Source organism: Balaenoptera musculus, chromosome 1 (assembly GCF_009873245.2).
Source record: "Balaenoptera musculus isolate JJ_BM4_2016_0621 chromosome 1, mBalMus1.pri.v3, whole genome shotgun sequence".
In the NCBI taxonomy this organism is placed as follows: domain Eukaryota; kingdom Metazoa; phylum Chordata; class Mammalia; order Artiodactyla; family Balaenopteridae; genus Balaenoptera; species Balaenoptera musculus.
In genome coordinates, this window is record NC_045785.1 from 117995233 (window position 1) to 118012231 (window position 16999).

Below are 16999 nucleotides of genomic sequence, written 5' to 3' on the forward strand. Positions count from 1 at the left end.
AGTCTTTCTATGAGCATACACTTAATTTTCTCTTGGAAATACCTAGGATTAGAATGGCTGAGTCTATAGTAGTAGTTTAACTTTCAAAGAAACTGTTAAACTGTTTTCCAAAGTGGATGTGACATTTTACATCCCCCCACCCCCCATCAGTGTATGAGTGTTCCAGTTCTTCCACATCCTGGACACCTGGTATGATAGGCATTCTAATACATGTGTATGATATCTCGTGTTTTAATTTTGCATTTCCCTAGTGATTAATGATGTAGAACATCTTTAGATATGATTATTTGCTATCCGTCTATCTTCCTTGGAGAAGTGTCTGTGCAAACTGCCGGGTGTGTGTGTGTGTGTGAAAATAACTTAATTAAAAGAAAATATACATTGTTTCCACCTGATTTAGAACCAAGGGCTTAGGGCCTTAGGATTCCCTGTGGGGAAAGACTCAGAGGAGAGAGGGAGAAAGAATCTCCATGACTGGGAACTTAGAACTGAATGCATGGGGACAGCTTAAATCGAAAAAAGAAATAGGCAGGTTTGGTGGGGGTGGAGAGCAGAGCGACTTGTAACACTGGCTCTGCAACTATGTTCCATTCATTCCTCTGGACTGCAGGGTAAAGATACCCGCCCTTCAGCTTAAAGCGAGATAATGCCAGGCACACAGCTGGGTCTTGATACAGGTTTGCAAATTCTATGGAGGAGACAGCCCCTTGCAAACCCAGCTGAAGAAGAAGGAGCCTGAGCAGAGTCTGAATAAGGGACCAGCCTGAGTTTCAGGACACCGCCCTGAACCAGAACTTGGTTCTGGGGATCCGGATCGGAACCGATGACTTCATTCGAGTGGCCAAAAGTACTTTACCTTTCTGGTGTCAGAAAAGATAAGAGAAAAACTGGAAGACCGCCGCGGGGGTCAGTGCTCAAACAGCGAAAAAAAAAGAAAGCACGCACTTTGTTTCCGCCCGGTTTCGAACCGGGGACCTTTCGCGTGTGAGGCGAACGTGATAACCACTACACTACGGAAACAGCCGACAGCTGCCCTTTCAAAAACTAGTCTTGAAATGTAGCAGCTCATCACTGTGTCCCCGCCGGTGAGAAAAGTGCCAGGGAGGGTCAACCACAGCCTAGGCTCGCCCAGAGGCCTGGAAAATGGCAGGCAAGGCCCGGATGCGCGCCCGGCATCACGGCTACAGCACCTGGTGAGCTCGATGGTGCCTCATCAGGAAACTCCCAGCACAAGTGAAGCTCCAGCCAGTGTCCTTGCTGTTGAAAGCCTGAGCCTGTGGGCCAAAGCTCCAGGCTTCCTCAAATGCTCGTCGTGCACTTTTCCGGATCCTGCAGGTCCCGGAGGAACGCTTGGCGGGGAGCCGGACCACCCTGGGGTCAGGTCACCCTCTGGCACTTAGCGCGTGTCCCCTGTTCCGAGACTGGAGAAAAATGGTGCAGTAACTACAGGTAGGAAGAGACTTAGGTGGCAGACTCGGCCAAGATAAGGAAAAACCAGCTCATCGGTGAAACAAATATACACCTTAAGTTTGCCCAGTACTTATTTTAGAAAGCAATTGCAATGGAAAAACTGTTTTCTCCTTCCTACGTCTTTCTTCCCTTTACTACTCACACCAGCACGTCACTTCTGGTCACCAAGTGTGTGGAGGTTTTTGCCCCACACCAAGCAATTCTCTGTCTCTGACACCACCTACGTGTTCCATAGTTTAACTCAATTCTGACACTATCTACTTGGAGATTAGATTAAAGGCTCAGTCCTACAAGAGTGCCCTCACCCCCTTCATATGCCAGTCTCAAGCCCAAGTTATCACCTGAACTTTTCTTTTTTAAATTTTATTTTATTTACAGCAGGTTATTATTATCTATTTTATAAATATTAGTATATATGTCAATGCCAATCTCCCAATTCATCACACCCCCACCCCCACCCCCCGCTTGGTGTCCATACATTTGTTCTCTACATCTGTGTCTTTATTTCTGCCTTGCAAACTGGTTCATCTGTACCATTTTTCTAGATTCCACACATATGCATTAATATACGATATTTGTTTTTCTCTTTCTGACTTACTTCACTCTGTATGACAGTCTGTAGGTCCATCCACGTCTCTACAAATGACCCAATTCCATTCCTTTTTATGGCTGAGTAATATTCCATTCTATATATGTACCACATCTTCTTTATCCATTTATCTGTCAATGGGCATTTAGGTTGCTTCCATGACCTGGCTATTGTAAATAGTGCTGCAATGAACATTGGGGTGCATGTGTCTTTTTGAATTATGGATTTCTCTGGGTATATGCCCAGTAGTGGGGTTGCTGGGTCATATGGTAATTCTCTTTTTAGTTTTTTAAGGAACCTCCATACTGTTCTCCATAGTGGCTGTATCAATTTACATTCCCACCAACAGTGCAAGAGGGTTCCCTTTTCTCCACACCCCCTCCAGCATTTGTTATTTGTAGATTTTCTGATGATGCCCATTCTAACCGGTGTGAGGTGATACCTCATTGTAGTTTGATTTGCATTTCTCTAATAATTAGTGAGGTTGAGCAGCTTGTCATGTGCCTCTTGGCCATCTGTATGTCTTCTTTGGACAAATGTCTATTTAGGTCTTCTGCCCATTTTTTGATTGGGTTGTTTGTTTTTTAATATTGAGCTGCATGAGCTGTTTATATATTTTGGAGATTAATCCTTTGTCCATTGATTCGTTTGCAAATATTTTCTCCCATTCTGAGGGTTGCCTTTTCATCTTGTTTATAGTTTCCTTTGCTGTGCAAAAGGTTTTAAGTTTCATTAGGTCCCACTTGTTTATTTTTATTTTTTCACTTGTTTATTTTTGTTTTTATTTCCATTACTCTAGGAGGCTGGTCAAAAAAGATCTTGCTGTGACTTATGTCAAAGAGTGTTCTTTTTTTTTTTTTTTTACTAGGAAGTGTCCATATTTAGTAACACCAAATTTACATCCACAGCAGTAGAAGTACAATAGAAGCTTCTCTCTCTCCCGCTCTAGCTCTCTGTATCTCTCTCTCCCTCTGATAAGCTATTGTGAATGAGAAATTTAATTAAAATGCATGTATTTTGTATATGGAAGAGTGAAAGCAACAAAGTTAAAACTTCAATATCACTGGCCCTGATTCAGCAGGTTAGAGGGACCAAACCTCTGCGTTGTAGTTGCTTTTTTCATCACAAGATTTTTTCCATCTTCCCACATCAATTCTGAATTGAAAATTCCTAATAACTGTCCAAGTCTGCAACAGAGACACACACACACAGCTTGCTTCCTACTCTGGAAGTCTTCCCTGTGCCCTTGGCTGGAAAGAACGCAGGAATCAAAGCATTTCCTTAAACAATGGAAGCCAAGATAAATCTACTTATTCTGAGAAACAATAGAAATGAAATTTCCACTGGGATCAAACTCCACAGAGCTGATTAGCATTTCTTTCATGCTAAGTATTTGGCTTAGATGTCAGGTTAGGGGTTAGTAGAGGTGAGCCCATTAGCCATTATATTAAACATGGACATTTATTCACATTCAATTAACCTGTGTTTTACTTCTTCAAATGCCCTTTCTCATTCTTTTTTTTTTTTTCACACACACACACTGTATTTTATTTTTACAAGAGATAAATAGACTGACACCAAGCATTGTACATGGATGACCACAACAAAAGCAACAATGATTGCAATTACCAAACATGAAACACACTCATACTATGTCATAATATTGACATTCAGTCCAGTAATCCTCCACTGTAACAGCTCCTTTACTTTGCAGTGAAAATTGATTTGTATATTCTTTGCCTCTGAGTCCTTGTGGGATTTTTTTTTTTTTTTTAAATTCAGACAGAAAGTCACAAAAATTATACTCATCCTCATCAGTTCACTCAGTCCCATGTAATTAATTTTTTTTTTTCATCTTGATCTTTTGTTAGCACTTTTATGAGTTCATCAGTTTTTCATTAGAGTTCTGAAAATGCTTATTCATTCAGTTCAGCAGTACAGTCAGTTACCAGAAACCTGTACTTGTCAGAGTCTTTTCCATGAATTTCTTGAAGATGAAACCCTTTTATAGGAACATATTTGCAAAATCATCAGAGTACACCCAGAACTGTCTGTAAATGACAAAAGACTTAAAAATGACCACGGTTAAAGATTTGATGAAAGTTCATAATAATGCAGTTGACAAGAAAATTAGTTATTTCTGAGATATACATTTTAAAGTAATAACTAGGATTATTACTTATAACATTATACCAGAACATATAAGATTTTTAGAAATTTCATGTAATGTCTGAAACATTTATATAAACATATTTCCATACATATTTCCATACAAATACAAATATAAGATTTTTAGAAATTTCATGTAATGTCTGAAACATTTATATTAACATATTTCCATACATATTTCCATACAAATACAAATATAAGATTTTTAGAAATTTCATGTAATGTCTGAAACATTTATATTAACATATTTCCATACATATTTCCATACAAATACAAATATAAGATTTTTAGAAATTTCATGTAATGTCTGAAACATTTATATTAACATATTTCCATACAAATAACCCAATGAAAGTTTAGTATTAGTTGTTTTGTTTGTTTTTTTATACTGCAGGTTCTTATTAGGCATCAGTTTTATACACATCAGTGTATACATGTCAATCCCAATCGCCCAATTCAGCACACCACCATCCCCACCTCACCGCAGTTTTCCCCCCTTGGTGTCCATATGTCCATTCTCTACATCTGTGTCTCAACTTCTGCCCTGCAAACTGGCTCATCTGTACCATTTTTCTAGGTTCCGCATACATGCATTAATATACGATATTTGTTTTTCTCTTTCTGACTTACTTCACTCTGTATGACAGTCTCTAGATCCATCCACGTCTCAACAAATGACTCAATTTCGTTCCTTTTTATGGCTGAGTAATATTCCATTGTATATATGTACCACATCTTCTTTATCCATTCGTCTGTTGATGGGCATTTAGGTTGCTTCCATGACCTGGCTATTGTAAATAGTGCTGCAATGAACATTCGGGTGCATGTGTCTTTTTGAATTACGGTTTTCTCTGGGTATATGCCCAGTAGTGGGATTGCTGGGTCATATGGTAATTCTATTTTTAGTTTTTTAAGGAACCTCCATATTGTTCTCCATAGTGGCTGTATCAATTTACATTCCCACCAACAGTGCAAGAGGGTTCCCTTTTCTCCACACCCTCTCCAGCATTTGTTGTTTGTAGATTTTCTGATGATGCCCATTCTAACAGGAGTGAGGTGATACCTCATTGTAGTTTTGATTTGCATTTCTCTAATAATTAGTGATGTTGAGCATCTTTTCATGTGCTTCGTGGCCGTCTGTATGTCTTCTTTGGAGGAATGTCTATTTAGGTCTTCTGCCCATTTTTGGATTGGGGTGTTTGTTTCTTTGATATTGAGCTGAATGAGCTGTTTATATATTTTGGAGATTAAGCCTTTGTCCGTTGATTCATTTGCAAATATTTTCTCCCATTCTGAGGGTTGCCTTTTCATCTTGTTTATAGTTTCCTTTGCTGTGCAAAAGGTTTTAAGTTTCATTAGGTCCCACTTGTTTATTTTTATTTTTTCACTTGTTTATTTTTGTTTTTATTTCCATTACTCTAGGAGGCTGGTCAAAAAAGATCTTGCTGTGACTTATGTCAAAGAGTGTTCTTCCTATGTTTTCCTCTAAGAGTTTAATAGTGTCAGGTCTTACATTTAGGTCTTTAATCCATTTTGAGTTTATTTTTGTGTATGGTGTTAGGGAGTGTTCTAATTTCATTCTTTTACATGTAGCTGTCCAGTCTTCCCAGCACCACTTATTGAAGAGACTGTCTGTCTTTTCTCCATTGTATAACCTTGCCTCCTTTGTCATAGATTAGTTGACCATAAGTGTGTATCATCTAAAACTGGGAAAAATACCCAAATGTCCATTATTGGGAGACTGGGTAAATAAATTGTGATATATTTATATAATGGAATACTCACAACAAAATAACTATATACTGATATCTTCAACAATATGAATGTATTTAATAATCATCATGTGAGTGAAAGAAACTATACACAAAAGAGAACTTACCCTGTGTTTTCATGTATATGAAATTTCAAGAACTAATTGTGATAAATGTCAGAATAGTGGCTCCCTCTGGTGGGGAGTACAGATTGAGAAGGAGTAGGAGAGAACCACCTAGGATGCTGGAAATGTACTATATCTTAACTTGAGTGGTGATTGCATGGGTGTATACATATGTAAAAACTCATCAAGCTGTAAGTTTAATGTTAGTGCACTTTAAATCTCAGTAAAAAGGAAAAATGAACAAAACACAATTCCTTAAAAATTACAAGTGTGGGACTTCCCTGGTGGTCCAGTGGGTAAGACTCCATGCTCCCAATGCAGGGGGCCTGGGTTCGATCCCTGGTCGGGGAACTAGATCCCACATGCATGCCACAACTAAGAGTCCGCATGCCGCAAATAAGAGTCCGCATGCCACAACTAAGACCCGGCACAGCCAAAATAAAAAAATAAATTAATTTAAAAAAATTACAAATGCAATTTCTTTTCACTTAGCAATTCTTCTATGAATTTATTCTCCAGATATAGCTGCACATTTTCAAAATGATACGTGTACAGGTTATTCAAGCAGCATTCTTTGTAATAGTAAAAGATTGGAAACAACCTAAATGTCCATTAATAGAGGATTGGTGAAATAAATTATGAACATCTACACAGTGGAATACTATACAGCCACAAAAAAGGAATGAGGAAGATCATTTAAATGAATAAGGCAGGTGTAGAAAAATATATATAGTATAATACCATTTGTATAAAAGGGGGAGTACAGACATTAGATGAATAGGGGTGTTTAGGCTTTTCCTATTCCTAGTTGGTTCTCATTATCCCTCACTTCTTATCATGGCCCCTGACTCCTTTTGTGTGAAGCCACAAAATCTGCAGTGTGCGCAACCACGACCTTTTAAGCCACTGTCTGGGGAAGTCTGAACAGGTAGCAGCCTCTCTGCAAGAGTGGGATGTTTGAAACAATTGTATCAGATAATGGTAAAGGATCTCCTGTAAGCTTTTCTTAACAGGCAGACTTTACTCAACCCATTTAAAAGGCTGGTTAACCTTAGTATGTATATGAATGATTTAAGATTTATCTTTCATCTACAATAGAAATAGAATGATTCATAATAGTTTGTTTTCTCTAAAGCCCTAATACAATGCAATGTTTGTCTTTTTAATTTGTTTGTTTTGATAACTTATATCTTTCACAGACCCAAAGGGCTGAATAAAATGGGAACTACACCTGTTTGTAGACTATTTTAGTTTGACTGTAACTGAAATGAAATATCTTGTCTGGAACTATATAATCAGTTAATCCAAGATGGCAAGTCTACAGAATGGGGCATTGAAATACCCTAGAACAAAAGGCAATATGTTACGCAAGTTGGTAATCAATTTTTAAAATGTGCAAGGATGGTTTCTGAGCTGCTGGGATAAGAGTATTTGAACACAAAACCCTCTATTCCTCTACACAGAGATGTGTGGGTTTTTCCCCACTGACCAGTTCTCTGATACCAGCTGGGTGTCCTAAATTCAACTGAATTCTGATACTATCTACCTGTGGTTAGCACAGACTGCACAGGTTAAGGGCTCAGTCCCACAAGACTGCCACCGCCATTTCAGATACCTATCGCAAGTTCAGGTTGTCACTTGTGTGTCTGATCAACCAGTTATAAATTGGAGGCTCCCATAACTCCCTTCTCAAGTTTGATTATTTGCTAGAATGACTCCCTGAATTCAGGAAAACAGGTTACTTACTAGATTATCAGTTTATTATAAAAGGAGGCAACTCAGAAACAGCCAGATGGAAGAGATGCATAGGGCAAGATATGTGGGGAGGAGCTCAGAGCTTTGATGTCCTATCCAGGTGGACCACCCGCCTAGCACCTCCATGTGTTCACCAGCTTGAAAGCTCTCTGAACCCCCTAGTTAAGGGATTTTTATGGAGGCCTCCTCTAATAGGCATGCTTGGTTATTTTTTTTTATTGAAGTATAGTTGATTTACTATAGTTTCTGTTGTGTTAGTTTCTGGTGTATAGCAAAGTAATTCAGTTATACATATATGTACATATTCTTTTTCATACTCTTTTCCATTAAGATTTATTACAGGATTTTGAATATAGTTCCCTGTGCTATACAGTAGGAGCTTGTTGTTTATTTTATATATAGTAGTTTGTATCTGCTAATCCCAAACTCCTAACTTATCCCTCCTCCACCCCCTTTCCCCTTTGGTAGCCAAAAGTTTGTTTTCTGTGTCTGTGAGTCTGTTTCTGTTTCATAAATAAGTTCATTTGCGCCATATATTAGATTCCACATATAAGTGATATCATATGGTACTTCTCTTTCTGACTTACTTCACTTAGTATGATAATCTCTAGGTTCATCCATGTTGCTGCAAATGGCATTATTTCATTCTTTTTAATGGCTGAGAAGTGTTCCATTGTGTATATACACCGCATCTTCTTTATTCATTCATCTGTTGATGGATATTAGGCTGCGTCCATGTATTGGCTATTGTAAATAGTTAGGCATGCTTGATTATTAACTCAATCTCCAGCGCCTCTCCAAAGGATGGAAGTGGGGGAGTAGTTGGGGGGCTGAAATTTCCAAACTTCTAATCATAACGTTCTTTCTGGTGACAAGGCCCCATCCTGAAGCTATCCAGGAGCCCACCAAAAGTTCCCTCAATAGAACATAAGATGCTCCTATCATCCAGAAAATTCCAAGGGATTTAGGAGCTCTGTGACAGGAACCAGGTCAAAGACCAAATATTAGAACAAAAGATGCTCCTAGCACTTTTATCTCTCAGGATATTACAAAGGTTTTAGGAGCTCTGTCCAGGAGCCTGGAATAAAGACATATATATATATATTTCTTATTATAACAAAATATCACAGTACCTACATGGGGGTCTCTCAGACACGTGGCATAACAACACTGGGCATCATTATTTTACAAGTCCTAGCACTAATTGTTAAGCCAGACAGACACCAGCCCCTTCTCCCACTTTTGGAGGAAGGGAGGAGAAAGGGCCCACACAGCCATAATTCTCAAGAGAAACAAAGGGCAGTGTCGAACACCCGGTTGCTAGGCTGATCAGCACCTGAGCGGAGGCTGTGAAGGTTGAAGATGTCCTTCAGGTAATTCCAAAATGCCCACCCCCATTGAGAATCACGTATTTATTTATTTATTTATTGCCTTGCAGCTTGCAGGATCTTAGTTCCCAGACCAGGGATGGAATCCAGCCCCAGCAGTGAAAGCGCTGAGTCCTAACCACTGGACCACCAGGGAATTCCCTGATTTATACTTTAAAAAATTAATTTTCACACTGAAACATGCACAATAGTTCAGATATCTTCTAAATCTTGAAAGGTTTTATTAGCATAGGCACAGCATTAATAATTATGACACTTTCTCCCACTTTGAAATATTAAAAATAGTTAAAATTAGAGTTCTAGGAAGCCCAGTAATTTTACCTTTTTGGTCTTTCCACTGGTGGCTGTCCCAGGTGCCTCATAGGGAAATTCAGAGCCACTCAGTACACTTACTGAGCTTGCAAAATCAGGGATGTCATCCATTTGTATTTCTTGTAAAATAAGAATGTATTTCTGTATAGTAACTAACTGGTTAATTTTACTTGTAAGCCAGGAAATAAAATGAATAAGCAAATGTGATGTGGTAACAAAATTAATTAAATATTTGGGAAATCAAATCCTAATCTCCATGACAGATGATAATAATCACTACTATACTAATGAGGAAGGATATGGGGCGTTTCATCAAAGTTGGTTATCTCCTTCAACTGCCTGGGTCTACCCTGGGTCCAGCTAGATACAGACATTGATTGCTCTGGTCCAATTAGCTCCCAGGCTACCAGCAGCATCCAGTCCCCTGCAGAAAGGAGAGAGTGAGAGACCAACATAGAAGTGGCACATGGTGGAAATGCCAGAAACATTGTCGGCTCTCCACCCCTCCCCCACCGAAACCCATTTGCTCCCCGCAGGGCTGTGGTAGGTGGTCATAGAATGAGGAGGCTGCACTGCTGTGGTCTGGGAGGAGCAGATGCTAGGTTTGGCCTAGTGGAAGCAACGGGTCAGGAAAATCCAACCACGTGCTCTGGCGAGATGCATGCCCTGTTCAGCTCCTGCCTGAGCAAAGGGGAATGAGGTGATCGCAAAGGACGGACTAGGAAGAAACCGTGGACTTCTATCCGAAATGCAAAGGAATTAAAAAAGCAATCAATTGGGCATAAGGGCCAGCTGAACGCTTGAATGGGGGGTGCAGCGTGGGCATTCTGGAGTTCTTTGGCTGCTTGATCAAGGCCCAGAACAATGGAAATGTTGAACATCAGAAGCTTAGCAGTAAGAAGGAAACAAAATAGATAGCAAAATAGATAACAAAAGCAAGACAAACTCCAGCTGGGAAGTTTGAGAAAGAAAGTCTTAATAACTAAAATATAAATGTATACCAGGAAACCCATCTTACCTTCTGGTACCAGGATCAAAATTATGGGGCCTAGTGTAAAATGAAAATGTGAGACCCCTGTTCAGAAAACAGCAAGAAAAGTACTGTTCAACGTAGTGAAATATAACACTTTTTCCTTTTTTTCTGTGGTCTCGCTCTCTTGACTTGTTATGGTGTTTTTTATTTGCTATTTAATGTCATTCTATGTAAAGAAAAATTAAGAATTTAAATAGCATGAATTTTACTTGTCATCTTTATATTGTGCAATGCCAGTTTTAAATGTTGACCAAGTTCTCACTATTGCCCATTTCTTATACTCTGCTTTACCTTGACCTAACTTTAGTCAGGCTTCTCTACTCCCCACAGGCCCTTAAACTTTGGATTGTCCCTGAGATTGAACAAGCACTAAAATGCAGAATATGTCCCTTTCACCAGCTTATCCTGAGAATCATCTGGCCAAAGGGAGACACATTTCCTGGGAAACTGCTCTGATCATGCCATCTATTCACTCTCCATTGATTCCTCAACTTCCCCTTAAAAGTTTCTGGTAAGCTCTGCTTACCCCTCCCTCTGAAAGAAACACCTTTTTCTGTTTGATTTTGAGATGCTTGCAGATTTCTGAGATTGGAATATTCTCCCTATCGCAATAGTCCTTTTGAAAAGTCTTTCATTATCTAAGTCTAGATTTGTTTTTATTTGACAATGAAAATATAAAAGCATTTAATTCATATGCTGAATCACTGAAACTACACAATCCATATTTCATAGCTCCTATGTGCACATGAATTTTTGTCCCTACCAGAACAGTGGAAATGCTGCACAGGACTAACTCAGCTGCTTTTATTTTACTTCTTGATACACACATACTACCAACATTTTCTATCTTTGGCTTGCTGATAAGTAAGGACTGAAAGGAAAAGGAACTATGGGTTGTTCTGTCTTTCTCTTTCCTTCTATGTCATCGTTTTCAGCATAAGTGGTTGGCTAATTCAGGGAAGTGATATGATAGGATTCCCTGGTCATTTGTTTTTCTTAGAATGTCACTGCCTTTTGGCGTCTGAAGCAAGTTCTGCTTTGAAGGGAAAGTGCAGCCTCTGGGGCAAGCAGGTCAGCTTATTCAGTCATAGAGGCAATGTACTTACCTTATACTACTCATCTTAGGTTTTTGAATTCCCACTGCATAGTGGGTCCATCCAGAATTCTGTGTTCATCAAGCATAGCAAGTGCTATATACAAATGGGTGACAAGGAAGGCAGATAAGAATGTTGCTGGTATCTGCTTATTGAGCAGGCTTCATTGTCCCACCGGGCTCCAGTTACAAAACTCTCGGTCAAAGATAAAATTATTTAAAATTTCAGGGACATTTTTCGGGCATCCCTAAAAGTTTCTAATATTTGTTTGAATCATTCCCAAGATCTTTTTCTAGAAGGTGCTCTCTGTCCTTTTTAGTGCCCTTCGCTGGTGGTCTAGCGGTTAGGACTTGGCACTTTTACCGCCAAGGCCCAGACTCGATTCCTGGTCAGGGAAGCTAATTCTGTTTCTGATCACCCACATTCTATTGTTGCCATGGCTGCTGCGGCTTCAGTGCCTGAGTCTTTACCGAGGCTTGCTTGCCCGTACCCCAAATCATCTGGTCCTGAGGTATATATTTATGAAGGGAACAAGGTGACTGTGAAAAAATGAAAAATTCCTCTGTGCAGATTCGAACTTGCTTACATGTGCCTCACCACACTGGGAATTACTGATTTCTGTGGCTTGTCGTCCCCCACCCTCACTGTGCAATATAAGTAATTTCTACATGAAACGAGTGAGTTATTGCAAATGGTTTATAAATCTATTAAGGCTTTATTGGCATAGGCACAGTTTTAGTAATGGATGTAATTTCCACCCCCCGCCCCCAGTTCATTGAAACCCTAAGAGCAGTTACATTCAGAAATGTAGACAGCTCAGGTAATTTTACCAGATCCACTGCTGTTTCTGCTGGTGGCTGCAGCCGGGTATTCCCAGTTGCCCCATTAGGAAGTTGAAACCATCTATTATGCTTCCTTACGTATTTTAGGAATAGAAAACCATACTTCATCCGTTTGATCTTTTGTAAAAATAAGAACGCATTTCTACATGATAATTGGTTAGTTAACTTTACCTGTAAGACAGGAACTGTAATAAAAAGATCAAGGATGATATTATTAAAATGGCAAGTTACATGGCAACAGTCCTTCCTTGGCTGTCAAGAGACGTCGTCCTGCAGTTCTCAAAGTTGACTTCAGGATAACCTGGAGAAGTTTGAGAGGCATGAAGACTTCGCATGCTGCCCCTTAATCTGAGGATCTCCAAGTTCAGCATTGGTGGGCAAAAATCAGGAGCCATGCGGTCACTTGCGTATCTCAAAGATTGCACGCAAGCAAGCCTTTGCTATAACAGAGGCGGTGGGAGTCTCAACAGCAACAGAATATCGGTGACCAGAAAGAAAAAACAGCTTTCCCTGACTGGAAGTCGAACTTGGGCTGCGGCGGTTAAATCCTAGCCACTAGACTACCAGGGAACAGGGTCAGGAAGATGCAGGCAGCACCTTGGGGAAAAAGATCTTAGGAATGATTCAGATATGTGTTAGAAAACTTTCAGGGATGTCTGAAGAATGTTTTGAAGTGGTGAGTGTGGTGGTGGTGCAGTGATTGCCACCTGGGTCAAAGGGTGGAAGGGAACTTTAGTGGCAGAAAAGTTGGAAGAAAGATTGTGACAAGTCAAGCCAGGCAGGAAGAGGATAATTTTTCCTACAACGTTTTTGTCACTGACTCTCTGACCACAGGGGTTTCTCTTCTTTCCTTCCTTTCTTTCTTTCTTCCTTCTTCCTTCCCTCCCTCCCTTACTACCCTCCTTCCTTCCATTCCTAAAATTTGTGTGCCTCTCTCCCTTCTGTAGTTTCCCTATGTTTGACTGAGGAAAACATGTCCTTTTTTGCCCACCCTTCCCCTAAAAGGACAATATTCCTGGTCTTCTCCAAATTTAGCTCTCCCCAATGCAGAGGGGGAAATATTCAGGGTCAATGGGAAATGCCCACCTGGAGCTGCACCCTTCTTCTTGGCTGTGCTGTTATTTGTGACCTGGGAATGACCTGCACAAATGCCTGAATTCTGATGAGGCTTCTTCGCCCATCAGTATTGCTGAGGTGGGTGAGGCCTCCAGTGCATACAGGCAAGGATCCACAGGTGGCCAAAGGAAGGCTGTTTGCAGGGGTTTGAACAGAGCTTGGACATGGGAGGTGAGGTGCCCTTTCAGTACAGAAAGGAGCTAGAGTTGATAGAGGGTCCTCCCTGTGCCACCATGCTTAGGCACAGAAGTGTGAGGAGTCCCATAATTCTAAATGTAAAACTGGCCTCACAGATCCTTCAGAAGGTATTTTTGTCAAGGTAGGAAGAAAGATCTTATTTTATTTTGCTCTTTATTAACTTAATTTATAAGTTTAAAATATTTAAACATATGGTATGTGGGCCTCCATTTGTACTCATTCCCACAGCTGCAGATATTAGGGCACACTGACTTCTCTGACTTTCCAGGCCCACCCATGTATCAAGCTATCAGCTCCTTGCCCTGACCACTTGGATCTAAGGTCCTTCTTTCCTAAACTGAGTCATCTTTCTCCACTCCCCCCACCAGGAACCTTTTCCCGGGTCCCACCCCTAGTGAATCATAGCACCCTTGGAAATAAGCTCAGAACCTTTCCTACCCACTGTATCCATTAAGCATCAAGTCCTTTCTGTTTCATCCTCTGTGGCTTCCCCTCCAGTGAGGACAATGCCAAGTTCTCTGGGGAGTGTTTTCACCTCAGTAGCTCAAGCAGTTGCCATGTAGTTTGAAGGTACGGGGCTAAGGGGTGTGCATGTCCCTCTTAAAATTGTATTCAGTATCATGTTTCCAAATTTTAAAAAAGATTCCTTTAACTTGAGGAACACTCAGATATCCTACTAGAAGTTAATGAGAGGAGGGAGGAAAGGAAGCCTGTAAAGTTTCTCGGATGTTGGACTGGATGGATGGTGTGTTAGTCAGGATCTCCTAGAAACAGAACCATTAGGGGATCTGTATCTATCTATGTCTATATCATCTATATTTATATCTATATCTATATCTAGAGAGAGAGAGATTATAAAGAATTAGCTCATGTGATTATGGATCTGCAGTGTGAGTTGACAAGCTAGACACCCAGGAGAGCTGGTTCAAGGCCAGCAGGCCCCAGACCAAGGAAGAGTTGATGTTCCAGTCCAAGTCTGAAGGCGGGAAAACCCCAATTCCCAGTTTGAAGGCAGTTAGGCAGGATGAGTTCTTTCTTACAAGGGGGAGGACAGTCTTTTTGTTCTATTTGGTCATCCAACAGATTGGATGAGGCCCACCCACATTAGGGAGAGCAATCTGCTTTACTCAGTCTTCCGAGTGAAACGTTAATCCCATGAAAAAACATCCTCACAGAAACACTTGAAATAACATTTGACCAAATATCTGGGCAACCCATGGCTCGGTCAAGTTGACACATAAAACTAACCATCACAGATGGTGACACCGTTATACTAAGCACACAGAGAGAGACTTGCTTTGGTTGGGCTTTAGTTTAGGAGAACTGCTTTTTCAGAGCATTTTTGCTTCTGCCCTATCTGGATGTAGTGCAAAGATGCTTTCATCTGGTTGCATAAGAGGGATGAATTAAGAAAGAAAAAGTCCCTTCTGGCAGAGAAACAGCAGGGCTGGGCAATAGTAGGCTAAAATACACTTCCCTGGGAGCGCTTGAACCAACAATATATTGATTTACAGTTAAACCTGCTGACCATCGGACATCAGGGACCACACTGAATTTTTTTTAAGTGAAATTCACATAACATAAAATTAACCATTTTAAAGTGAACAATTCAGTGGCATTTAATACATTCTCAAGGTTACACAACCACCACCTCTATCTAGTCCAAAACGTTTTCATCATCCAAAATAAAACTCCATATCCATTAAGCAATTATTCCCTAATACTCTCACAATACAAACCAACGTTACCTCAAAAAATTTAAAGTTACAAACGTCGAGGAGTGGGATTAGAACCAATGACCTTTACACCTAACAGCCTAACACACTAACCACTTGCACCACAGAAGCCAAGGCAACATATTCATCCTTGCAGATTATATTCACAGATCTTTAATCAAACACCACGTTCCTCCGCTAAGATTTCCACTTCTTCACTTTCACATTGCAAGTAGGTCTGACTTGTGTGATTCTAAAAACTAAAACAAGAAATCATCCCTGCATGTGACACTAGGATCCTTACTTCCTTTCTTCCCAATTCCAGGAGGAAGCGACTGCCTCTTTCTCCTGAAGTTGAGACAGAGACACGAGTAAAACTGAATTCACTACTTGAGGGAAGTGAGAATGGCTTGAGGGAACGGAGAATGAAGCAGGGGTGGGTTTTGGGCAAATAGTTCGCTGCTAATTTGAACTAATGATCCCTGCTTGTCAGCCTGATGTCCTAATTTCAGTAAACATCTTTGAAGCCCAGTTTCATTGCCTCTTTCTGAATTTTAAACACAGATGCTTGGTTTATTCAAAGACATAAGTTCAATATGGCAGTGAGCTCCGAAGCTCTCCCTGAATGATTCTCAAGGAGTACCAAATACATCAACTGGAGGCAGAGCAACGTCTGGGGACCTGAGAGACTGTAGGTTGAACACTCCCCCCCAATACTACTCCTATTAACACACGTAGTGATACAAAAATTTTGCTGATGGGCCATGGCTCACTAGTTTTTAATGAGTATCACTATAATTTTTTATTCTGAAACATGAAACCCACCTGCAAGTTACTTTGAATCAAGAAAATCAGTTTTAGTAATGAACGTAGTTACCCCAGACTCTTTGGAATTCTAAAAGCAGTTAACTATTCAGAGTTCTGCACAGACTGGGCAATTTTACCAAACGCTCTGACATTTCTACTGGTGGATCCTGCCATTCAGAAGTTCCTCAATAGACAAAACCAGAGCGTCAATTACACTTACTTAAGGTCTGAAAAAGCCTACTTATTGATTATTAATTACTTAATAATCATTAGTGTTATAATATTAATGTATTAGCATTATCACATTTATCATATAATTAATTATATAATGAAAAAAGTACTTAATATATTACTATTAATGTAATTAATATTATATTAATATCAATTAATTATTAATTAGGTGTTAATTTACCTATATATTCATATGGTTAGTTTTTCTAGAAAAAAATTTTGATGCTGCTATGTGTAAAACCAGATCAGAAATGATATTCAGAAAATGAAAAATAATATGATGTCATTTCCTAGCTAGGAGGTAAAGCAGATACAAATGGAAGACACCACTTCCTCCAGGGAAAAAGTCGATTTGATTCAAAAGGCTTTTGTAAAAATTCCATAGACAAGTTTTGCTAGAAGTG

At 39.9% G+C, this 16999-nt stretch overlaps 1 non-coding gene across 1 annotated transcript; it reads right to left on the bottom strand.

Annotated features, from left to right (window-relative positions):
* Positions 1 to 947: 947 nt before the first annotated feature.
* On the bottom strand, positions 948 to 1020 carry TRNAV-CAC. The gene has a single exon. It is a non-coding gene; the product is annotated as a tRNA-Val (tRNA).
* Positions 1021 to 16999: the final 15979 nt, after the last annotated feature.